Source organism: Protopterus annectens, chromosome 1.part0 (assembly GCF_019279795.1).
Source record: "Protopterus annectens isolate FY-2018-M chromosome 1.part0, PAN1.0, whole genome shotgun sequence".
Classification (NCBI taxonomy): Eukaryota; Metazoa; Chordata; order Ceratodontiformes; family Protopteridae; genus Protopterus; species Protopterus annectens.
Window position 1 is genome coordinate 1,871,782,157 of NC_056725.1, and position 25,614 is coordinate 1,871,807,770.

The window sequence follows — 25,614 nt, forward strand, 5'->3', positions numbered from 1 at the left end:
AACCCCCTTCCAAAATAATTCTCTCCACATCTTCTAGTATGCCAGGAAGGGGGATGGCTGGGTGGGAAGGTGAGGAGGAATGAAAGAAGTCAACACAGGTACTAAGTTATGGCAAGTACATAACTAATAAATCTGATGTTGTCTCTCTCATTCCTCCTCATAAATGGGTGGAGTCTTTAACTATAAAGCTCCTGGTGGTCTCTCAAGGAAGGATATGCTGGAGCACAGCTGAACCAAATGAGGCCCTGCTACGGGAAACAAGATCCGATTTATAATGTGATACAAACATGTGCATCTTAGATCAAGTGGCTGCAGCACAGATATTTAACGGGGCCTTAGAAAAAAAGGCAGATTAAGCAGACATGGACCTAGTGGAGTGGGCCTTAGGAAGACGTGGTAGTTGCAACCCATTTTTGTCAAAGCCGATACAGTTGGTAATCCACTTGGCAAGAGTAACCTTTGAAACTGCCTGACCTAAACAGCTAGCAGAGAAGCAGAGAACTGATCTGACCTTCAAAAGGGCTTAGTCCTGTGCAACTAAAAACTTAACTGTCTGTTAACAACTAACAAATGCAACAATTACTCTCCAACAATACAGAAATTAGGGAAAAAGACTGGCAGTTGGACACTCTGGTTAAGACTGGCCTCTGTAGCTACTTTGGGCATACAAAGAAGGGTTTGTACGAAAGAAGGCTCTGTTCTTGTGGAGAATTATGTAAGGCGGCTTTAGAGGATAAGGCCTGACTTTCCGATATTTTCTTAGCTGAGGTGATGGCAATGAGGAGAACTGTATTCCATGAAAGAAACTTTACGCGAGTTAAGCTCTGCAAAACCACAGTGAGATTCCACGATGGAGAGGGATCCTTTACTGGAGGCCTGAGGAGAAAGACCCCTTTAAAAAAAGGCCATGCACATTTTGGAAGCTAAAGGGCAGTTAAGAACGTTGCCAGAATGAAAATTAGAGACAGCCACTAACTTGAGTTTCATGGTAGAGAAACTAGCTCAGTCTTTGAAGAGAAACAAGAAAATACAGAGCATCAGAAATAGGTGTCAAAAAAGGATCAATGTTCTCTTTGGAAGCCCAGAATACAAACCTCTTCCCATTTGCTACTGTAAACTTTTTTAGTAGCTGTTTTTTGAGATGTCAAAATAATGTCTCTGACTGGGGAAGCAAACCTGAACCTTTGAATGATCACTGGAATTGGAGAAACCAAGTGTTCAATTTGAGGGACATCAGACTGGAGTGATAACTCTCTATGGGGTGAGAAAGGAGATCCTGCTTGGGTTATTTGGATGTGGCAGTATGCATCCTTTACGTCCATAGGGCATGTCCAATCTTCCTTCTGCAGCAGTGGAAGAATGGACTGAATTGCCACCATTCTGAACTTGGCTTTCTTTATGAGCAAGTTTAAATTGCTTAGATCCAGTATGTATTCACAGATCCCCAGTTTTCTTTGGCACTAAAAAGAAGCCAGAGTAAGTTCCGAATCCTCTTTGTGCAATCGGGACCTCCTGGTTGACTCTTTTTTGCAGTACACTTAGAATTCCTGCTATTGCAAACTCCCTCTGACTGGGTGGAATGTCGGGGAGTCTCTTTGACCTCACCAGAGGAGAACTTTGAAGGGGATAGTGTAGCCTCTGGATATAATCCCCAGCACCCACTTGTTTTGTGTTTTATATCAGTCCAGGCAGAAGGGTGCAGAGAGAGAACAGACCCCCCCGACTGCTTCCAGAGATGAGCAGTGGGGCAGCGCTTCAGAAGCTTAAAAGGGCCTATCAGAGAAAGGTTATTGAAGGCCTGATCCTGTGGACCCCCTATGCCTCTGGGGCAGCATCTCCCATTTAAACTTCCTCCACTGCCCCTAGAGAAAGAATCCCTGCTTTGATCTTGGGAAGAACCCTGGGATTTACGGGAACAGGTTTTCCTTCCACTGCGCTGATTTCTAGAAAAGGTGTGATGTGGACGGGAGAACTTGACCTGATGGCAGACAGTGTGTTCCCCTCTTGTTTGTTGCGAGTTAGGGTTTCTGACCGATGGACCGAAGAATGAGGATCCACTGAAGGGGTGTTAAAGGGCACTTTAAAGGGCTCCTTGAAATCACAAAGCATCATCCAGGCATGTCTCCGAATAGCAATGCCTGAGCCGGCTGCCCAAGAGGCGCCTTCTGTGGAATGGGAAATTAGCCTCATAGATTAATTGGACAAGGAAGAAAGAGCTGCCAGTTGGGGGGGGGGGGACTAAGTCCTCCAGTGACATGGTCTCTGCCTAAGAGCCTGAAAGCGCTTTACCTGCTTACAGAGGGACCTGGTGAAAATGTGCCAGGTAGTTCAATGCCCTCAGTGAGAAGGTGGCAGGGGCACAGATGCACTTCCCAAACCTGTCCATCACTCTGAACTCACTGCTCAGCAGACTGACAGTGGAGCTCTGCTAGCTCCTTTTTGCTGGCTGCTGCCATGCCTTTACTCCAATAAGGTCTGTCTTTGGTGGTGGTGGTTGTGGGGTGGGGGTGGGGCTGGAGGAACAAAAATTTGTTGGGGCACTTGGGGATTGGTTTGCCAGAGTCTAGCTCCTTCCAGGCCCAGCATCCAGTACGTAGATGGGACTGTTCCGAAGGCCTCCAAAAATACAGACTTCTCAGAGGAGGGAGGCTGGGCTAACCAACCACCTCTCTTCTGCAGAATCTCTAAAATATCTCCAAAGGAGATGTCCTTTGGTGGTGATCTGAGGGATCCCTACCCTTCATCAAAAGTCCATATCCTCGGTGATTGACTACGAGGGGAGTCCAAGTGCCTCCTTTTGCACTTCTTCTTACGAGGGATCTCCTCTGTGGGGTGCTCAGGGGGGGGTCTCGGAAGAGGAGGGGATGGAGACCAGTCTGGATGAGCTGACTCGGGACAGGAACGACAGGCTGAAGTCTCTGATCCAAAGATAGTTGGTGGGATGGATCATGGCTCAAAGGGCCCAAATTCCTGTGGGTAGAGAAAGCCCTTTCTACCACTAGAAGCACAGAAGGACCTGGAGAATCCCTCCCGAACTCCACCACAGTTGAGGCTACAGAGGAAGTGGGGGCAAGAATACCTGAGCCCTGGGTCACTGGCAGAATCGAACTCAAACTTAACAGCGCCGAATCACAGAGGGGAAGAGTTGGCTCCGATAATGTAGGAACCTATCCCCCCCCCCCCCAAAACCAGACAAGGACTTCTCGGATACAAGACTTGATGCAATCTGACGACAATGGAACTGAGGAAGTCAAGGCAACTGTTGGACTGGAGGAAGGCAGGCTCCGTACACTCAACCCCAGATCCCTAAATCAGTCATGACCCTGTGACTCTGAAGCCGAAGGATGGATCAGAGGAGGAGGAAACTGGACTTGAAGAGAGAGACTCGCAGAACTTGTGGGAGACAGAGTCGAGAAGACCCCCAATTGGATCAGTCTTGAAGATCTTCCTGATCATACTGTCCATGTTAGCCTACAAAAAACTCCTAGAAGAAGCCATGGAGTGGAGTCTGGAGTGCCTGAAGGAAGTCTGCTGTAGACCAGAGAACAAGACTCAGATGACCACATCCGTCTCTGCTGGTGGCAAACGAGATCTGAGGAGGTTAGAGTGCAGGGTATTGTGGGCAGTTGGAGGACCTCGAGACTTGGATCCTAGTCTGAAGAAATGTGGCCGAGTCAGCTCAGAGGATGGATCCGTAACGCATTTTTGAGGAGGAATGAAAGAAATAACATCAGATTCAATGAGTAAAAGACTGAGATCCAGCTTACAGTCATCACTGTGCTGAGCATGATCCTCGTTTGTCTGACATTCTTATCAGGTTTGATGGGATATTAATAGGTCTCAAAATAAAGCCCTGGCTGGGAAGAAATTTCCCATACCATTACTGCCAAACTGTACAGCTGGTAAAAATATGTGCCCCCTTGCTCATCAAAGCATTTCATTTACAGCAATGGTGTCTGTGCGAATCCTAAGGGTCCCTGTGACAAGACTAGCCTGAATCCTTTTATGGTAAGGATTAAGGTCAGCATCTCCTTTATGCTTATATGCCTCTGCAACAGTGACTTGCTTGGGTCTATGTTCACCCATCGAATGGCATGTTCAATGAACACAAACCCTCAAACCTTCCTTTAATCAAAAGGCCAAATCATGAAAGATTTACATCAAACAATGATAGTTGGCAAACATAAAGGAAGCGGAACAGAGTACTTACTTACCAGGAACTTGAGTATAAGGAAACCTACCCTTTCCCTCACTGTTGTACAACCTCAGAGTCTGCATAAATAATTAGCTGGTTCTTCAATATGTGAATACTGAGGCCAGAAATTTCATAAATGCCATGAGAGCTATGGAAGTTAACTGGTAATGACAGTTTGGCACATACGAATAATGTTACAAGTTGCTCATCTTGTTTCCCTTGGTTTTATTCCTTCTATCTCCATTCACCTACCAGTACAGCTCTGAGAAAGTCACTTTTTACTAGACAGTATTTCTGGGTCTCCACTGAAAACACAGTTGCCAACCAGTTAATAAAAATAAATAACTAAAATTTATTAAAAAATAGGGTACTGTCTAGGATCCTTAAGGATATGCATGTACAGACAAAATCTTTCACCTCCAAAGACCCACAGGACATTGGGACCTTTGTCAAAGGAGGCTGGAGGGTCAACATCTTGAATATGATCACCTTCCAGAAATTTTTCAGCCTCATTAAATCCAGAACGGGTTTCAATGGGTGATTTTTTCTACTGAACTAGTAAAACAGAATAAAATAAGGAAGTTATACACTCACCATAACGTTCTGTGTTGTCGATCTTCAATTATCCTCGATTGGTGGGACTTTGTTGAGAGTCTCGGAACCAGCTCGGTCGCTATAATAGCCTGCATGAACCAAAAATCTCCTCAGCCAAGTTCCTACCCAGAAAGGCTCTAAGTTACCTAAGACAGAGTTTGCAGCTATAACAAAATAGGTAAGGAAATAGTATAACCATTTAAGAGGCTTGCCCAAGGTCATATATGAGAAAGCAAAAGCCATGACCATGATCAGATCCTCACGGAGCCTGAAGGAATGGGAAGGATGGTGGGGTGTCAAGGATAAATGAAGATCAACAACACAGACGGAATGTTATGGTGAGTACATAACTTCTTTATCCGATGTTGTCACACTTCACTTATCCCCGACTGACGGGACAGTCTCTCCAGCAACCTTGAATCTTAGGAGGTCTTATGGAAGGATATTTCTGAGCACCATAGAACCAAATAACGCTCTTCCCCTGTAGACCAGATCCACTTTGTAATAATTAATAAAGGTATGAGGAGAAGCCCATGTCGCTGCTGCACAAATGTCATCCTTGTGGAGTGTCACTTGTGGAGTGTGCATTAACTGGACCTGCCAATTTGTGATTTTTTTCTGTTGTAGGCAAAGATAATACAATTGCTTAGCCACTTAGATAATGTAACTTTAGAAAATGATTTACCCATGGAAGGACCGGACAAGGAAACAAATAACTGGTCCAACTTCCTGAAGTCTTTAGTTCTGTTGAGGTAGAAACGCAACTGTCTGTGGACATCCAACAGGTATAAGCAGTATTCCCCCCATTAGAAAAACTAGGAAAGAACACTGGCAACTCAATGGATTGATTAATGTTGGTCTCAGATACTACCTTTGGAAGAAAGGATGGATTGATTCTTAGTGACACCCTGTCCTTATTTAAAATTAAGTATGAAGGTTTTGAGGATAACGCACAAGTCTCCGAAGTCCTCCTAATGATCTAAGGAAAATGGTCTTCCATTAAAGAATCTTCAAATCACAGGTAGCAGCTGGCTCAAAGGGGAATAGGGTCAAGGACTGCAAACTGACTGTAATGAGCCAAGATGGCAGAGACATGGATGTTTACAGAAGTAAAAGATAGGCCCTTGTCAAGCATCTCAGTCAAATATTGTAAAATCTGAGGAATATTGGGCTTTGCTGTGTCTGCTCCTTGTGCTTCGTTCCAAGCACAGAATCTCTTCCATTTATCAGCATAAGATTTTCTAGTACTAGGCCTTCTGGCTTCCAAAATGACATCCATCACAGATTTACTGAGAGGTGGTGTTTGAATAATTAACTGATCAGCCATGCTGCAAGATTCAGAGCTTGGAGCTAAGTGTGCAGAATTTGATTATTCTGCTGAGACAATAGATGAGGTATTTGAGGCAAGTACCATGGAGGAAGTTGAGACATATTCCTTAGAAGTGGGTACCAGTGCTGGTGAGGCCAGTCCGGAGCAAATAGGATCATTTTTGTTTTTTCCTGTCTGACTTTTAGTAAGACCTTGGAGAGTAGAGGCAGAGGGGGGAAAGGCATAGACTGATAGGTTTTTCCAGCTATAGGATAGGGCATCCACTTTCTATGCTTTCTTGTGCAGAATTTGTATAACTAATAATTTTGGGGAGAAGCAAATAGATCTATGTCTGGGCTCCCCCATTTCTGTGTTAATATGCTGAAGATTTGTGGATCCAGTTTCCATTCGTGCGGGCCCATAAGATTTCTGCTTAGGTCGTCTGCCAGAGTATTTTGTTTTCCTGGCAGGAATTGAGCTTGAAGATGCATATGGTAAGTCAAGGCTGTGTTCCACAAGGCCATGGCTAGTTTGCAAAGGGGGTAGGAATGTGTACTCCCCTGCTTGTTTATGTACCACATAACTATGTTGTTGTCCATCTTCATCAGTAGTCCTGGATGAAGCAAGTCCTTGAAGGCGGTCAGAGCATTCTGAATAGCTAGCATCTTTCTGGTTGATATGCAGATGCATTTGGTTTGGGCTCCATTTGCCCTGAATGCATCTCCCTGCCAGGTGGGCCCCGCAAGCATAGTCTGATGCGTCTGTAGTTAGGGTTTGGGTGGCAGGGGGTAGAGTGAATGACAGTCCCTTATTTTGGTGACATGTCTCTGCCCACCAAAGAAACTCCTGTTGTAGGCAGGGAATGAGAGGAATCATTGTTTCCAGACTGTGACAATGCTGACTCCATAAACTTTTTAGGTACCACTGAAGTTCCCTCATATGCAGTTTCGCATATGGAATTAGTAGAATGCAGGATGCCATGAACCCCAAAGCCTGCAGAATTTGTCTTGCAGATAACTGGGATTTTTTGTTGCCATTTGTTTGAAGTATGTTCTCAGTTGCCTTTGTCTGGCGTGAGGTAAGCCATCTGGGCAGTTGTATTCAAGTTTGCACCCAGGAATGTAATTATTTGAGAGGGTACCAGTTGTGATTTCTTTTTGTTTATGGTGTACCCTAGGCATGCTAGAAGCCTTTTTACAAATGCCAGATGTTGAAGAGGAGTGTCCTTGTCCTCTGCTTGAATGAGACAGTCGTCCAGATAAGGATAAATTTGTATGCTTCTTTGTCTGCAGAATGCAATTACTGGTGCCAGGCACTTTGTAAAGACCCTGAGTGCAGTAGATAAGGCAAAGGGCAGTGCAGAGAATTGGTAATGCAAAAAACCTGCTTAGAAGCAGAGGTATCTTCTGCACGATTCCCTCATTGGGATATGCAGGTATGCTTCTTTTAAGTCTAGAGTTACTAACCAAGCATTCCTGCCTAGCATAGGCAGTAGCTGTTGTAAAGTCAGCATTTTGAATTTTGGAATGTCCAGGTACGTGTTCAAAATCGATAAGTCCAGTATTGGACACAATGAATTGTCTTTTCTGGGTACCAGAAAAAGTCTTGAATAAAAACCTTGTCCTTTTTCCTTTTCTGGTACTAGCTGAATAGCCCCCATATCCATGAGGGACATAACTTGTTTCTGGGCCTCTGCCCACTGGTTTTGTGGCAGATCTGGCCATCCGTTTGGAACTGGCATAGTATGGAAATGAAATCTGTACCCCTGGGATACTATGTTTAATACCCACTTGTCCTGGGTAATTAACTGCCAGTTTTGAGCATGAAGTGCTAGTTTTCCTCCCAAGGGGACTGCCATAAGATAACTGCTTGGTGATGGTACAGTAAAGTCACTGAGACTGCTTACTGTAGGCTTGTGCTTTGTTTCCTCCAGATTTGGAGGTGGAGGCACCCCACTGCTTTGACCTGTAAGAATCCTGTGATTGGTATCTGCAGCCTTTTGAGCACATGGATTTGGCTTGAATGGCTCTGTTGGACACAGGAAAGGACCACTTTTTAGTAGGCCAGTGTCTACTGCACCTGGGTGGCTGCAGTTGCAAGAAATCTTTTACAGTTTGCATAGATTTAGCTTTGTCTTCCATTTTCTTTAAAACCTCTTCTGCCTTATTACCAGAGTATCATGCTGCAAAGTGCATCCAACAATTTAGCTTTAACATGATCAGGCAGATTTTGCTCCTTGAGCCAGGCATGCCTTCTAATCACAGATCTAGTAACGGCGGCCCTACAAGAGGCCTCCAAGGAATCAACACCACATTGCAAAGTATGCTTTCCAACCTGTTCTGCTGAATGCAATAATTCCTGTAACTCTTTTTTTCCACACAATCAGAAATCAACATCATTTTCTGTTTCAGTAAGCCCATAACGTGCTGTTGATATTTAAACATATGAAACTGGCAGTTTAAGGCCCCAATTGCCAAGGCTGCAGACGTATAAATCTTCTTTCCCCATCTACCCAGCGCCCTGGAATCTCTGTCAGAGGGGGTAGGACTTTTGGCTGTAGAGGCCTTTACACACTTGGGACCCTGAGAAATAGTCTCAGTATCAGCAGCAGGATTTTTGAATAGAAATTTGTGGGAGTAAGGAACCCTGTAATATCTGTCTGGCTTACTAGGAGCCGGAGGCAGGGAATCAGGAGCCATGCTCGATTCTGAAAACAAATCATCAACAATGTCTATAAGAAGGAGGTATTGCCAAAGGCCTATGCTGAGGAAGAAGGAGGAAATCCCTAAGCCTCTTTTTTGATTCAGAGAAGTCCTGACTCTCCCAGTGAAAATGTTCCCTTAAAGTATGCAAAGTCTCTCCAAAAGAGCAATCCTCAGGAGGAGATGCAGATGGGATGGATTCCTCTGCATCAGAATCCTCATAGGGTAGAACAGAAAATTCCTGATCAGAAGAGGAATCAGAAGAAATAGAAACCTGATATGAAGATTCATGATCAATGCCTTGCCTAGGCCACTTAGCACGGGGGAGGGGGGGGTTGGTAACCCCTGATCAAGGTAATTAAACCCTCAGCCATTTTGATCATGTTTTTTAGGCATAGGGGCCTGAGCACATGGCTCATGCGTCGGTTTGTTAGACACAGAAGATATTTTTGACCTTGTTTTTGAGGCTGGAGTCGGTTTAATATAAAAATGTTGAGGCCTGAAAACACCCTCAGATGCCGGTGCCTGCTCAGCGGCTCCGGACCCATCCAAGGAAGAGACATCCGCGGGTTCAATACTCTGAGAATCTCCCGGCATCTCTGAATGGGTCTCGTTAGGGGTCTGCGACTCAAAAGTAGCAGGTATCAGGGGCTGCGAATGCACCTCACTGAGTACCAGCGAATCAGCGACTGGCTTAGGAGAAGCTTCGTCGTCTGTTCTGGACCTCGACGGTCTGTCTCTGTCTTTTTCTTTGCGTTTTTTGTGAACTCCGGTAGTCTGATTGCTAACAGACAACATTTCAGGATAATTAAATCTTGTACCAAAATATTTAGAAGCAAAAATATACTGACGCTTAATAGTGCATTGGTTAAATCTAGCACAAAACCGACAGCAAGGCACGTTGTGATCTGGGCCTAGGCAAGGAATACAGTACAAATGAAAATCTTTATGAGGTATTTGCTTCCCACAAGTAATGCAATTAACTTTTACTGACATCGGTAAGGAGCAAGAAAAAGTTTCTCCAACGGGGTATTTAGCTTTAGTTTGAAGACTTCGGTTCTGAAACTCGAATACAGAAATGTCAGGAGTCGGCCGACCGGCATTTGCGAACTGCTTCTGCTTCGGGCACCGCGCGGCAAGAAAGACTGAATAAAATGGCGTCAGCTGCATGTTTTACACCCCTGACAACCTGATGTCATGGAAGAAGAGACAGCAACCGACGCAGGACCCAAGACTTTGTTATTCAGGCCGACTGAGGGCAACCTGCCAGCAGATTACCCAAATGTAATGACTGCAACAGTGAAACATGAAGAACATCCAGGAGTTCCCTTGATTTTTCTGTCATATTGAAAGACAAGGATCAATTGCAGATACACTTATGCCCAAAATCACACAGACACACAAGCACAACACACCCAGAAAGAAGAAAGACTACCAATGATGGTATACCCAGAACTATCAAATGGTAGGGGAAAAGGATAGCACTACCATCAATAGTAGGACAGATATGAATGGTATGAAAGAAGAACACTCACTCCAAGCATAAGGTAAGATCAAGTGGAGAGAGAGAGAGTACAATAGGCATACAAGTAAAGTAAACTAACTAGGTAGGAGACAAAAAAAAAAAAAAAAAAACAGAAAAGGAAATGGAATAACAAATTTTTTTTTTACTTAGCTTAAGGTGTTCAGCTGATGTTTCTTTACGGGAAGAGTGGCAAACGAGATCTGAGATAACAGAGAGGCATTCTGGGTAGGAACTTGGCTCAGCAGAGTTTTGGCTCATGCGGGCTATTATAACAGCTGAGCTGGTTCCGACACAAGGAACAGAGTTCCATCAGTCAAGGATAAAAAAATGACACCATCAGATAAAATATTTTTTTTTGTTCCTCCACAAGAACTCTGTTTAATTTCATGTCCTACAAGGCAAGAGATGATCCAAGGACAGGCAATACCATATGGCACAATATCCAAGGACCTCCCCATAAAATGGGGGCTGTCCTGAATCACAGTCTATAACCTACAGATGTAATCTTTATTTCCCACTTGTACAAAACATTTCTGTTTTAAATAAAAGTCAGTCTGCTCCTCAAGATGTGAAAAGAGAATGATGAAAAAGGAGGGGAGTCAGATGCACAGTCAATATTGTGGAGAAAGAGACTTGCTTCTTCTCACAATACCATCAAAGACTATTTTCATAGGTCCATTTTTTTTTAAACTGGCCTACTTTGCCTGCTTCCTGTAAAAGTGCCCATTGTTTATGATAATTTCTTATACACCTAAGTATACACAGATGAAAAGTGCAGTTCATTCACTCATACTAGATAATGTTCCAGTAGGAAATCACTACTGCAGTATTAATTCCTTATCTACAGGAAACCACCAAAGGCTGACATTTCATCTGGTATGACGTCAGAAGCATTTGGTTACTTCCTTTATAAATGCCCTCAACAGAAATAATGGAAGTGGAACAGCACAAAAACAGGCTGAATGGGAAATAAGTAAAATGATTTTTTTTTTGCCTCAAAAATAATAATGGGAGAAAGGATTTCAAGATGAACACTATGCATTTACTTTTAGGAATGCATCACACACATCATCAGGCATGCAAACAAAGAATAGTTGTATAAAATCTTACCATAACCATAGATGTCCTCCTCTTCTATATGCGGTGGTATTCGTAACATAAGGGACTCCCACCTCTGGCTGACCCGTATGTCCGGCCAGTATCCAAAAGTCTTCATGCTACTGCAAGGTACACTCTACACTGCACAGCATAAAGAGATATCGGGTATAAAGCAGACGTCAGTACGCACCTATCTCAGAACTGTATGCCGCCCAGCATCAGCCTGAGATTCTAACTGAGAACCATATCAGCAGGAAAAACTAGGGAAGCATCAGGGGGAAAGCAATACTGTAGCATACTGAGCAGAAGGACATTCATGGTTATATGATTTTACACAACTATTCTATGTCCTTCTACTTATATGTTGAGTATTCATAACAAGGGAGAATGCCAAAGCTCAAGCTTAGGATAGGTTGGGAGGAGGATGACCAGATGCTTTTTCTACAAATCCATACAGGACTGTTCTTGCAAACCCCAGTCTGGACTTGGGAGATAATGTCAAGCTTGTAGTGTTCTGTGAAATTATGGACAGAGGACCATGTAAGCTGCCTCCACTATAGAGCCAATGTCCAAACATTTAAAGAATGCCCCCAAGGAAGAGACTGCTCTAGTACAGTGAGCCTTCACTGGGGAAATTGAAGCAGAGGTAATGGGCACTAATAAAACAGTTTTCCAGGTGCAATGTTGCAGGGAAAAAGAGCTTGCTGGTTCAAAAGGTCCCAATGTAAGCTTTTCTAGCACAAAACTGAGATCTCAAGGAGGACGCACTGGTTTCCTTGGTGTCTGATATGAAGGACGCCTTTAAGGAACAGGAAACATTCTTGCTTGATGGCATCAAGTCTAAATACTTAGTGCTTTGTTCAAAGTATTGTTCAACTGTATTGGACAATTTACTAACGGATACCATAGACAATGTTTGTATTTATGGTAGAAAATTGTTACAGACAAAAATGAATAAAATCTATCGTGACCACAAAGATTTTTCAACAAGGAACATCTTCCATGTGGCCACGTGATACGTCTGACCAATCAAGTAATCACCAGCACGTCCCACAAAGTGTTTCCTCTTTGGAGGTGGTGGAGGAACAGTCGGTGAACAATGGTTCAAACTCCAGTTCTAATAATATTATTTTAGACACCAATAGTGCAAGGAAGCAGTCGGTGTCTTATTCCGTTACCAACAATGCAGTTTCGATTCCACTGCAGCCGACATCTGATAAAGGGGCTATCAGAAAGATTATTACGATGACTGCGGACGTACATAGGTCCGCTGAGATAGATTTCCCTCCTTTGACTTTGAACAGTGAGCAAGGTAATGATTTCAATAAAAATTTTTTACAAGGCATGAACAACAAGGGCCTTTGTTTCCCCCTCCCAGTGAGGGAAAGGTCCATGAGCAGGTTAAGGAACGGGCAACACAAGTTGCAGAAAAGAGGCAGGAGTGTAACCAGATACAAACGGAAATTGGGAGAAACTTCTACGAGCCCATTAACCACAAATAAAGCTTTTCAACAAGTGAAACGTTAATTAATCTTTCTAGTTACTTTTTAGTAAATGTATTTAACAAAGGTCTGATGTTCATACCTAGTGCTGACATGCGTATTACTAATATTATTGCTGATGTTAAAATGTTTGCATGCAATCTTTCACTGAAATGTATGTTTAACAATGTTAACGAATCAGATAAAGATTATTTTAAAAGACCGAGTTTGTATATACCTAAGCACAATACATTGGTCAATGCATTTGAACAGATGTGTATTTCCAGCATTTATGACATTTATAATAATAAATGTAAGTTTAATAGAACAAGATCAAGGCATAATTTGAGTAGCCTTGAATATAAAGCTTTAGTTGATTTGGAAAATAGACAAGACCTGGTCATTAGACCTGCCGATAAAGGAGGCCAGATTGTCTTAATGAATAAGGTAGATTATGATAAAGCAATGTATGACATGTTATCTGATAGAAGTTTTTATGAGATGATTACATCTGAACGGGTTGATACCATGATTTGTAATGTCTGTAGATCTATTGAGTGGTTAGAAGCTAGTTCATTAAGTCATGAGCTAGCTACTTACTTTCATACATCTAATCCTACCATTCCTATCATACAAGGACTACCGAAAGTCCATAAGAACTGTAATAAACCATCTATGAGACCAATAGTGGCAGGCAATAATTGGTGTACGGAGCCCCTATCTATATACTTGGAAAAGTATTTGAGACCTACTGTTTGTAAATCTAAAACAATTTTGAGAGACACTGAGCATTTTTTGAATGATTTATTTGAGTTTTCAAAGAATATCACCAAACTAGATAACATACTGCTTGTCACATTGGATGTGGTTTCTCTCTTTACTGTAATTCCTAATATTGTAGGCATAGAATATGTTATTGATTTATTGTCCAATTTAGGCAATTTTAAAGATGATGATATATATCTAATACAAACCTTGCTGAGTATAGTGTTACAAAATAACATCTTTGTATATAACCAAAAAATTTTTTGGCAAAAGAATGGTGTTGCCATGGGGAGCTCTTGCTCCAACAGTTATGCAAATGTGGTGATGAGTGTATGGGAGAGCCAACATTTGTTATATGGTCCCTTCAACTGTTACGTTTCTTTTTATAAAAGATTTGTAGATGATTTGTTTTTGATTTGGAATGGTACAGAACAATTAATGCAATTTGTGGAATATATTAATATTTCATCTGATTTTTTAAAATTCACACTGAATTATTCCACTGTAGGCATACATTTTTTAGATGTCTATATTAGTGTGGATGATAAAGGTTGTTTAAGTAGTAAGTTATATAAAAAAGAGTGTCATGTCAATCAGCTACTTAACAGGCAGAGTATGCACCCGAATTTTGTTTTTAGCAATGTTGCCAAGAACCAGTTTTTTTTAGAGCATCTAGGCTTAATGCCAAGGATGAAGATTATCAACGCCATAAAACTAGAACTGAAGCGGAATTGGCAGCTAGGGGGTATGAGCAAGAGTTAGTGAGTAAGAATCAACAGCAACGGATCATATAAGATCAACCATAGCTAAACCTTACTTTTCAGAAAAATCAAGAAGAACAAAAAGACCTGTCAATAATAAGCTCAGGATGTCCCTGCATTACACTAGTGATGTCAGTCTGTATACTGAAGTTATTAATAAACACTGGGGTATTCTGATGACAGATGATAGTATAAAGACATTGGTAGGCTCAAAATCCCAGTTTTCGTTTAAAAATAGAAAGTCACTTAAGTCTAGGTTATGTTACAACACTTTTCAGAAACATGTAACTACTGGTGGAGGTACTAAGCCATGTGGAGACTGAAACTATTGTTGCTATGTCTCCACAGATTCTGTTTTTAAGCATCCAGATACAGGTGAACTTTTCCAGATTACAAGCAGTGCGTCTTGTAATACAATGCATGTGGTATATATTGCGGTTTGCGTCCTATGCAATAAATATTGTGTAGGTAAAACTGACCGCTCTTTAAAAGAAAGAATTAGAGAGCACCTGTATAATATAAAGAAAAAGAATTTAGTTAATGCACTAGCTAAGCATGTGTTTAAGTTTTCAGTGTTAGCTGGGACTTGTGACAATGTGAGACGGGGCAACATAAGGCATAGAACAGAAGAACTAGAAGCTAATTGGATTGTCAGGTTGAGGGCCAACTATGGACATGGTCTTAATGACCATGTTCCTATCAAACCAATCCTTCAGAAAAGGCCTTTACGAAAGAAGTGAGTTTTTAGTATATAATTTTAGATTTTAATATATGTGATTTTTAGAAGTTTATTTACTTGTAATATTGTTTGTATTTTTTATAAGATTTTCACTTCAAATTTTGTCACATGATTTGACTGATTTGTATAAACAGGTGTCTTAATCAGCATGTTTTGTACACCTGACGAAGCTACTAGTGAAAGCGCTTGTGTGAATAAAGCTGAGCTAACATCAAGTTCTTCTGAGTTTTTGGACTTATTTTGCTGCTGGCTATGGATTTTTTACAACTGATTTTTTACAACTGTTTATTCTGGAGCCATACCTTTGCATATTTGACTGTTATTCGGTTTCTATTTTTATTGCAAAGGTTATAGTTGTTGGTTTGGTGAGTTCTTTTTTCCTTTTCACAGTTGTAAGTCCTTATTTGTGACACCAGATGGAAAACCTTTTTCATTTGGAAATGTAGGATTTCCTAGTTGTGGGTTTTCTGGCCTCCTGCAGAAATTGTTGCATGTCCTCTGAAAAAAAGGAGTTGATAAGGGATTGAAACATTATCACCCACAAGGTCAGGTTCAGGGTTGACAGCTGTAGATGTACTAGGGTTCCCTTGTCCTGTGTGAGTAGATCCACCCTGTGGGGTAACTTGTGATGATTGTCCCTGGCTAGGTGCAGAAGGGGGAACCAGTGCTGTCTTGGCCAAAAGGGAGTCACCAACAAGATTTTTGGCTGATCCTGCTGAATTTTCAGTAGGACCTTTTGTAGAAGAGGCAAGGGTGAGGGATGCATACAGAAACATCCTCTTCCAAAAAAAAGAGCATCCAGCTTCCACATCAGGGGATGTGGGACCATGACACAAAACTTTGGATGTCGTCTGTTCATGGGGGAGGCAGAGAGATCTACCTGAGGCATACCCTGGTGATGGATTAGGTCTAGAAACACATCTCTGTGCAAAATCCATTTGTGGGATGGGGTCAAGCACCCGCTTTGAGAGTCTGGCACTGTACTCCGGGCTGAGGGGATATAAACCCCTGAAGGGTGAGTTGGTTTTGTAAGGCTAATTCCCAGGCGAGTAGGGCTAGTCTGCATAGAATGGAAAACTTTGTTTCCCCCTGCTTGCTGATGTACCAAAGAGCTGTGGTGTTGTCTGTGAACCATCTCAGTACTTCTGGAACTAGGTTGCTCTAGAAGATTTACAGGGCATAACCCAGTGCCCTCATCTCCTTTACATTGATATGTTCTTCTGCCTGTTTATGAGACCAAACATCTCTGACCCTTCAGGCTTGAAGAGCTGCACCCCGACCTGTGTCTGTGAATAACTCTAGGGAAGGAAGGGGTAGTTGTTAAGGTAGGCCAGGGTCTTTGCTTACCTATAGGATGAAACATTCTAGTTTCCTTGTTATGCAAGGAAGGAGTGGAATCAGAAACTGTAAAGGATGCGAGTGCTGCATCCACACAGTTTTTAGATTCCACTGCAACTTCCTCATGTGTAGTCTTGCTAAAGGTATCATGTGGACAGTGGATGGCATGTACCCAGGAGACAAAGGAAGTCCCTAGCTGTCAATGACTGAAGAAGAATGCTATGAAAATAGGAAGTCAGGAACAAGACAGTCTCTGTGGGAAGAAAGACTGCTTGTATCCTGCATCTCAGGAAAATGAAATCCTGCGAAGGGGTGAGAGAAGACTCTGGAAATGTATTGTGAACATTAAACTCTGTAGAAGGGCAATAGTGAAAAAAAGACTTTCCTGAAGTTGTTCTAGGGAATGTGCCTGAATCAAAAGGACATCAAGGTACGGGGAGATATGAATTCCCTGCATTCTGCAGAATGCTAAAACAGGAGCCAAGCATTTTGTGAAAACATAAAAACTTCCTGAACATTTCTTGGATGGGAATCTTTTATGTCCAAGGACACCATGATCGCCTGGGGAAGAATGAGAGGGAGAAGGGAAGGTAAAGTCAACATACAAAAAGAAGGGACTTTGAGAAAGGTGTTACAATAGGAAAGGTGCAGGATGGGTCTCCAAGGGCCATCCTTCCTGGGGACCAAAACATCCTGGAGTAAAATCCCTTTCCTTGCTGGAAAGTGAGAACCTCTTGGATAGTCCCCTGAGAAATCAGGGCTGTGATGACCTGAGAAAAGAAGCTCAACTGATCATTGGGGGGGGGGGGATCCCTCTGCATGAATGGATTTTTTTCCCAAACTATGAAATACCCCTTTTTGATTACAGAAAGGACCCAAGAGTCCTGAGTAATCAGCTTCCAAGCATCAAGAGAAAAGCTGAGACAAAGACTAGGCAGCAGATGGCCTTGGTGGCTCTTAGTCAGAGACTACCTGACTTAGATTGGGAATGAAAGGACGATTTTGGAGCAGGGGTGGAAGAAGCAGAGACTTGGATAAGGCTGGCTTTCTGGCTCCCCTCTTACTTTTAGAGGAAGAGTACAGGGATGATTTTCTTACAAAGGCAGTCTTAACTTGGTAATTCCTTTGAAACCGTGGAACTTGAGCTACAAGAACGTGTTTAAGGTCCTGTAACTTCTTTCCTTTCCCCTGAAGAGACTTGGGCTCTGTTGAACTACTAAACAAGGCTTTGTTATCCAAGTGTGCATCCAGCAATTTGGCCTTGAAATCTTCAGGCAGAAGTGGTAGCCTAAGCCAAGAGTATCTTCTAAGGACTGACTCAGTGGCAGCTGCCCTAGCGCAAGCATCAGTAGTATCATAATTGCACTTGGGAGTCCCGAGTCACTTGTGCAGATGAATTAAGAATAGCTGCTAATTTAGATTTTGCTGGGGAATCTGGGATGCCCGGCAAAATTTCCCTGCATCAGCCAGAAGGGTCAAGGAGTACTCTGCCACATGGGTCTGATAATTAATAGTTCGGAAGGCCAAAGTGGCAGACGAGTAAACCTTCTTTCCCAAACATTCCATGACCTTACTCTACTTATCAGATGGTAACAAATAAGTGGATGGTAGCAATTTTAAAACCTTATCCATAGAAACAGATATGGTAGCTGGATCAGCAGCAGGAGCCTTGAAAAGAAACTTGGAGTCCTCAGGTACCTTTTAAAACCTGTCTGGACACTTACGGGTAGGAGACAGAGTCTGGATGTTTGGAGGCAGCTGAGGAGACATCCAGAAAGGCAGGTAAAATTGGATGGACAGCAGAAGGAGATGGGGAATCCATCTGCAGGAGGTCATAGTACCTCTTCTGAATGTCTAAAACTTGGAAACAGTGCCACTTGAAAAAATATTTAATTTTGAGAATGGTCTCTCAAAAAGAAACGTGCTCCCCAGGGGAATCTCTATCATTAGATTCCTCCTCTGGGGAGGCATACCCAAAGGAGGAAGCCAACTGGGTGGAGTAGGCCATGGACTCCTCTCCAAAGGAATCCTCCTCTTTTGAGGAAGTGCCCACAGCTGTCCTTTTGAAGGTTGTGGAAGGAAAAGGGCTGCAAAGGAACAGGAGGAGGAGAAGATTGGAAAAGGGTCATAAAGGCAATAAAGAGGCTTTGAGAAAAAGCTTGCCAATTAGGGGATTGCTGAGGTGTAGCAGGGGACACATGTTTAGTTTTAGCCTCCTCCGTTTTGGGGGCTTCCATAGGATGAAAGGTGGAAGGACCGGACATCAGCCTACATTCGATATCGGAGAGCACATCTTCATGCACCGTGACTTGTGTGATGCCACGAGGACCTTCTGAGATAAGCATGGGTACCCCTTATTACCCTGATCGGACACCTACCCTTCCATCGTGGACGTGCCATTTCGGGGCTTCCACTGTGGTATCCACCAAAAGTACATTCACTACCTCTGGCACTTCCGGGCTTATACCGGCCTCGGAAGAAATGATCGGAAGACAGGGTACAGCTGAAAGCTCAGGCGACAAATTTTTGGCCTTCTCTGCCACAAGCTCGTCTGAATGGCCCTATATCACATCCTTCTCACGTGCTAGGCACTTAAGGCACTGGTTTTCCAAGTATAAATTTAGAGAGGCTGGCTGACTCCTGAGGGTCTTAGGAATGAAGGACTTGCAAATAAGCACACTTGGTATGGTCATGGTCAGGGTCTAGACAAAAGAAGCAAAGAAAGTACAGCTGTGTACACTTACCATAAATGTAGATGTTCGAGTGTATTCACTGTTGCAGTCATTACATTAGGGTAATCTGTTGGCAGGTTGCCCTCTGTCGACCTGAATTCCAAAGTCTTGGGTCCTGCATCAGTTGCCGTCTTCTCTTCCTTGACGTCAGGCCGTCAGGAGTATAAAACATGCAGCCAATGCCATTTTCTTTAGTTTTTCTTGCCCCCGATGTCAGGTGCCCCCAAAAAGGTAGCAATATTTTATATATATATATATATATATATATATATATATATATATATATATATATATATATATATATATGCGCAACAATATAAACTTTACCTTCATCTACAAGCAAATACACCACATAGGTTGTAGAAGATAGAGAAGGAAAGATAAACTGTGGAATGACAGGAGGATGGCGGGAGGGTAACCAGGACTGCAACAGTGAATACACTCAAACATCTACATTTATGGTAAGTGTACACAACTGTACTATGTTCTTCGTGTTTCACTGTTGCAGTCATTACATTTGGGTAGAATCCCAAAGCTATGGTTGTGAGGCTGGAGCTAAACAGCATTAGGTGCGGCTATAAGGCCCTGCAGCACTGCAGTGGCAAAGCCTGCCCTGGACTTAGAGTAGAGAGGCAAATGGTAATGCTTTGTAAAGGTGTGAACAGAACTCCAAGTAGCAGCCTCTAGAATGTCTTTGGTTGGTACTCCTCTGAGAAAGGCTGCCGAAGTAGCTGCAGCTCTGGTGGAATGAGACCTAATGCCGTTGGGCACAGGTTTACCATGGTGTAAGTAGCAGAAACGGATGCAGTGGCTTATCCACTTTGAAACTGTCTGCTTTGAGATAGCCTTTCCTTCTGATCCTGCAGCATATGACACTAATAATTGCTCAGATTTTCTTAAGAGCTTTTGTCCTGCTCAAGTAGAATCTTAGCTGTCTGTGCATGTCCAAGGAATGCAGAATTCTCTCCCCTTTGTTCTGCGGATTTGGGTAAAAAGTTGGCAGATGAATAGTTTGGTTAAGAGCTACACTGGAAATCACCTTAGGCATAAAAGTAGGATTTGTCGTAAGAGACACCCTGTCTGGGTAAAATATGATAAAAGGCTCTACAGCCATGAGGGCCTGTAGCTCTGAAACTCTTCTTGCTGAAGTAATTGCTAGTAACACAGCTGTCTTCCATGATAAGAACTTTAAATCAGCGGTAGCGGCTGGTTCAAATGAAGGCAGGGTGAGTTTTTCCAACACATAATTGAGGTCCCATGCAGGTAAAGGTGATCTTCTAGGAGGCCTTAGATTTTTGGCTCCTCTAAGATACTGTTTTAGTAAAGGATGAGAAAAGATTGGTGGTTCTGTATTGTAATGAGCCAAAATGGCAGAGGCATGAATTTTGATTGATGAGAAAGATAGGCCTTTGTCAAGCATCTCAGTTAAGTATTGTAATACCGGAGGAATATGTGATTCTGCTGTATCAGTTCCTTGTGCTTGATTGCAAGCACAGAATCTCTTCCATTTGTCAGCATAAGATTTTCTAGTACTAGGCCTTCTGGCTTCCAAAATGACATCCATCACAGCTTTACTGAGAGGTGTTGTTCATATGATTACATGATTAGCCATGCTGCCAGGTTCAGAGTCTGTAGTTGATTGTGCAGGATCTGATTGTTTTGCTGGGACAGTAGTTGTGGTCTTTGAGGCAAGGTCCAAGCTGGGTATTGAGACAAGTTCCTTAGGATTGGGTACCGATATTGGCGGGGCCAGTCCGGGGCAATTAATAACATCTTTGGCTTCTCTTGTCTGCCTTTTAGGAGGACCTTGGGTAGAAGTGGCAGAGGAGGAAAGGCGTAAACTGACAGTTTTTTCCAACTGAAGGATAGGGCGTCCACTTTCCATGCTTATCTGTGATACGTCCTTGTGCAAAATCTTTTCAATTGATAATTTTGAGGAGAGGCAAATAGATCTATGTCTGGGCTCCCCCATTTCTCTGTTATCATGCTGAATACTTGTGGATTTAGTTTCCACTCCTGAGGATCCATAAGGTTTCTGCTAAAGTTGTCCGCCGGAGTGTTCTGTTTTCCTGGCAGGAATTGAACTAGGTCAAAGCTGTGTCCCACAATGCTATGGCTAATCTGCAAAGGTGGTATGAGTGTGTGCCCCCTTGCTTGTTTATATACCACATGACTGTGGTGTTGTCCGTCTTTATCAGTAGTTGTTCTGGATGAAGTAAGTCCTTGAAGGCTGTTAGGGCATTTTGAACAGCTAGCATCTCTTTCTGGTTGATATGTAGATGCATTTGATTTGGTGCCCATATGCCCTGAATGCATCTTCCTGCCATGTGCCCCCCCCAGGCATAATCTGAAGAGTCGGTTGTTAAGGTTTGGCTGGCAAGGGGTACAGTGAATGGCTGTCCCATGTTTTGGTGATAGGCCTTTGCCCACCACAGAAACTCCTGCTGCAGGCAGGGGATGAGAGGAATCATTGTTTCCAGACTTTGTGAATGTTGACTCCATAAACTTTTTAGGTACCACTGAAGTTTCCTCACATGCAGTCTTGCATATGGAATTAGTAGGATGCAGGATGCCATGAAGCCCAGAGCCTGCAGAATTTGTCTTGCAGACGACTGGATTTTTGTTGCCATCAGTTTGAAGTAAGTAGTCAGTTGCCTTATGTTTGTCTGACATGAGGTAAGCCATCTGGGCAGTTGTATGCAAGCTTGCACCCAGGAATGTTATCTTTTGAGAGGGTACCCAGATGTGATTTCTTTTCATTTATTGTGTACCCTAGGCATGTTAGAAGCCTTTTCACAAATGCCATGTGTCGTAGAAGAGTGTCGTCCTTCTCTGCTTGAATGAGACAGTCGTCCAAGTAAGGATATATCTGAATACTACTTTTGTCTGCAAAATGCAATTACTGGTGCCAGGCACTTTCTAAAGACCATGGGCGCAGTGGATAAGCCAAAGGGCAGTGCAGAGAATTGGTAATGCATTACGCCAGCCTTGAATCTGAGGTATCTTCTGCATGACTGTCTTATTGGGACATGCAGGTATGCCTCTTTTAAGTCTAAAGTCACCAGCCAAGCATTCTTGCCCAGCATGGGCAGAAGCTGTTGCAAAGTGAGCATTTTGAACTTTGGAATGTCCGGGTATGTGTTCAAAATTGATAAATCCAGTACTGGCTGCCAGGCCTTGTCCTTTCTGGGTACCAAGAACAGTTGAGTAAAAAACTTGTCCTTTTTCCTGTTCTGGTACTGTCTGAATGGCCCCCATAGCCATGAGGGACGTAACCTGTTTCTGAGCCTCTGCCCATTGGTTTTTTGGCAGGTCTGGCCAACCACTTGTCATTGGCAGAGTGTGGAAATGGAACCTGTATCCCTGTGATACGATGTTCAGTACCCACTTGTCCTGGGTTAACAACTGCCAATTTTGAGAAAAAAGTGCTAATTTTCCCCCTATGGGTGCTGCCAAAAGATAAGTGCTTGGTGTAGGCAGAGGGAAGTCATTGGGATTGCTTTCTGTAGGTTTGCGCTTTATCTCCCCCAGATTTGGAGGTGGATGCGCCCCATTGCTTTGACTTGTATGAGTCTTGAGCCTGGTACCTGGAACCCTTAGGGTGTCTGGATTTTCCCCTTTGAGCTCTGTCTGACACAGGAAAGGACCAATTTTTTGTAGGCCAGTACCTACTGAATCTAGGTGGCTGTACTTGTAAGAAATCTTTAACAGTTTGCACAGACTTAGCTTTGTCTTCCATTTTGTTTAAAACCTCTTCTGCCATAATACCAAACAGAGAATCATGTTGTAAAGGTGCATATAACAATTTAGCTTTAACATGATCAGGCAAATTTTGTTCCTTTAACCATGCATGCCTCCTAATCACAGATCCAGTAACTGTGGCCTTGCAGGAGGCCTCTAAAGAATCAAAACCACATTGCAAAGTATGCTTTCCAACTTGTTCAGCTGCATGCAATAATTCCTGCAAGTCCTTATTTTCTGCACATTCTGAAATCAACATTTTCTGTTTCAGCAATCCCATAACATGTTGCTGGTACTTAAGCATATGAAATCGACAGTTTAAGGCCCTGATTGCCAAGGTTGCAGATGTATAAACCTTTTTTCCCCATCTGTCCAGAGCCCTTGAGTCTCTGTCAGAGGGGGTAGGGTTTTTTTGCTGTTGAGGACTTGGCTCCCTTTGGGCCCTGTGAAATAGTTTCAGGATCAGCAGCAGGGTTTCTAAATAAAAATTTATGAGAGTCGGGCACCCTGTAATACCGGTCAGGCTTACTGGGAGCTGGAGGTAAGCAGTCAGGGGTCAGGCTTGACTCCGAAAAAACATCATCCACAATGTCTAACACAGGGGGAATGGCTAAAGGCTTGTGCTGAGGGAGAAGGAGGAAATCCCTGAGCCTCTTTTTTGATTCTGAGAAGTCTTGACTCTCCCAGTGAAAATGCTCCCTCAAAGTATGCAAGGTTTCTCCAAATGAATAATCCTCAGGAGGAGACGCAGATGGAATAGACTCCTCAGCATCAGAATCCTCATAGGGAGGTAAAGATAATTCCTGATCAGAAGAGGAATCGGAAGAAATAGAAACCTGATCTGAAGATTCATAGCCAGTGTCTTGCCTAGGCCTCTTATCAGGAGGGGGGGATGGGTACCCCTGATCACGGTAATAAGGTCTTCGGCCATTTTGATCATCTGTTTTTTAGGCATAGAGGCCTGTGCATGTGGCTCATGCGTTGGTTTTTTAGTTTTAGAAGGTGTCTTTGCCTTTGGTTTTGCAGCTTTCATCGGTTTGATATAAAAATGTTGAGGTCTGAATACACCCTCAGAAGCCGGTGCCTGCTCAGCGGCTCCAGACCTGAGGGAGATACATCCGTCGGTCCAATAACTTGAGTATTTTGCGGCATGCCTTAATCCACATGGGTGTCAATAGAGGCCTGCGACTCGAAGGTAGCGGGTATCAGGGGCTGCGAAAGTGCCTCACTGAGTACCGGCGACTGGCTTAAGAGAAGCTTTGTCATCGGTTTTGGATCTTGACTGCCTTTCTCTGTCCTTTTCTTTGCGGTTTTTATGTACTCTGGTAGTCGGATTGCTATTTTAACGACATCTCTGGGTAGTTAAATCTGTTTCCAAAATACTTAGATGCAAAAATATACAGACGCTTAATAGTGCGTTGGTTAAATTTAGCACAAAACCGACAGCCAGGCACATTGTGATCAGGGCCTAGGCAAGGAATACAGTATAAATGGAAATCCTTATGAGGTATTTGCTTCCCACAAGTAATACAATTATTAACTTTTTCTGACATCCGTAAAAAGCAAGAAAAAAGTTTCCCCAACGGGGTACTTAGCTTTATTGAAGACTTCGGTTCTGAAACTAAAACACGAATATTTCAGTAGTCGGCCGACCTGCACTTGCGAAATGCTTCTGCTTCGGGCACCGCGCGGCAAGAAAGACTGAAGAAAATGGCGTCGGCTGCATGTTTTATACCCCTGACGACCTGACGTCATGGAAGAGAAGACAGCAACTGATGCAGGACCAAAGACTTTGGAATTCAGGCCGACTGAGGGCAAACCTGCCAGCAGATTACCCTAATGTAATGACTGCAACAGTGAAACACGAAGAACATCATGGGTGTCTATGTGGAATCTGCCTTCCACACTGACACTTGCCCTTCCTAGTTGATATCAACCCAACAAACAAACAGCAGCAAAAATTCTAAAGAAAAAAAAACAACGCTAGTTATTTGGTAACTGGAACATAACAGTTCTGGTGAGCGAACGTCTGGAGCAGGCGATTGGACAGGTGGCAGAAATGCTCTGAGGTAGGTGCATGCTGACGTCCTCTCTATACCTGACATTTCTTTATGGCTGACGTATGCATTATGTTGATGCGGCGTAACACATACTTTGCAATAGCATGAAGACTTTTGGATACTAGCAAAACATACGAATCCGCCGGAGGCAGACTCCTTTATGTTATGAATACTGCAGCATATGAAAAGAAGGACATCAGTGAATATTCACAGTACCAGTCAAACCTAGAAGCAGCAGCAGAGTTCAAGCCTTATTCCTCCTGCATATTGGATCCATTAGGTCCCTAATGGCCTTCTCTCCACTAGGGGTACCAAATGTTGGGAGGATCCATGGCTTGACTACATGTTTTTTAAGACATGATCCAGGGCAATGTTCAATTAAAGCTTTTAAAATTCCTGAACTTATCTGAACCCAACCAAACATAATAAAGCCCATGCTGTCTGTATAAAAAGATACTCCGGAACAGAGGATGCCTGCATGTGTTCTTTTACCTGCCACAAAGCACTCAAAATACATCCTACCAAAGCAGTCTATGTTGGACCAACAACCTTTTGCTCCCTTCAGTGGCGTCAA

General features: G+C 43.1%; 2 protein-coding genes across 3 annotated transcripts in view; one reads left to right on the plus strand and one right to left on the minus strand.

Moving 5' to 3' along the window:
- Positions 1-25,614, minus strand: part of NIPBL (NIPBL cohesin loading factor) — a 4,951,262-nt gene that overhangs the window by 1,073,809 nt on the left and 3,851,839 nt on the right. The gene's annotated exons all lie outside the window — the stretch shown is intronic.
- Positions 1-25,614, plus strand: part of IST1 (IST1 factor associated with ESCRT-III) — a 1,439,276-nt gene that overhangs the window by 392,320 nt on the left and 1,021,342 nt on the right. The gene's annotated exons all lie outside the window — the stretch shown is intronic.